Raw genomic sequence first — 837 nt, forward strand, 5'->3', positions numbered from 1 at the left:
GGCCCCTAAAATTGGGATTTGGGCCCCTAAAATTGGGATTTGGGCCCCTAAAAACGGGGGTGGGACACTCACCCAGCTGCTCCTTCAGGCGCCCTGGGGGAGGCAGAGAGAGATCCGTTCAAATTAATTCAAATTAATACAAATTCACTGATATAATTCCATTTATGGGCTGTTTCATCATTATCTAGTATTTAATAAGGTAAAATAACATCTGAGTTTCTGACTTACTGATCTCGGCCTCGTTTTCCCCTGGAAGGAGAAAGAGCTTGAAATAAATAATTTCCTTTTAAAAGCCTAAACAAGCAAAGATAAAACTGAACAAATGCAAGGAAGGGCTTCAAAAATCCAGAAAATACTCACGGATTTGGGTGTCTCGGGCCTCTGGAATGAGCAGAAATAAAGGAAATTATATTGTGGGGAAAATCCAGTTTAATGTCATTATTCTTTATTGCAAAATTGTACAAGCCACCGTTTTACAATCCCCATTTATATCCATATATTCTATGGAGATATTTATGTAATGCCATATTTATTTATATGTATTTTAGTGTCCAAATTCAATTAAAACCCAAATTTCCCCCTCAAAACCCCTTAAAAGGAGGGAAATCCTCACCCAGTTCTGTCTCATGTTCCCCTGGGAGAGAGAAAAGAGAGAAAAATGGGAATTTCCTGACGTTCCTCATTTGCTGTTCGATGGAATAAATGGGATTATGAGAAAATTCGGGCACTCACGGAGCTTTTTCTTGCAGCACTCTGGGAAAAAAGGGGGAAATTGGGTTATTTTGGTTATTACAATGATAAAATAATGGTTATAAAAGCAATTATTATGATGGTTAA

The sequence above is a fragment of the Lepidothrix coronata genome, unplaced genomic scaffold (assembly GCF_001604755.1).
Source record: "Lepidothrix coronata isolate B3197 unplaced genomic scaffold, Lepidothrix_coronata-1.0 Scaffold764, whole genome shotgun sequence".
Classification (NCBI taxonomy): domain Eukaryota; kingdom Metazoa; phylum Chordata; class Aves; order Passeriformes; family Pipridae; genus Lepidothrix; species Lepidothrix coronata.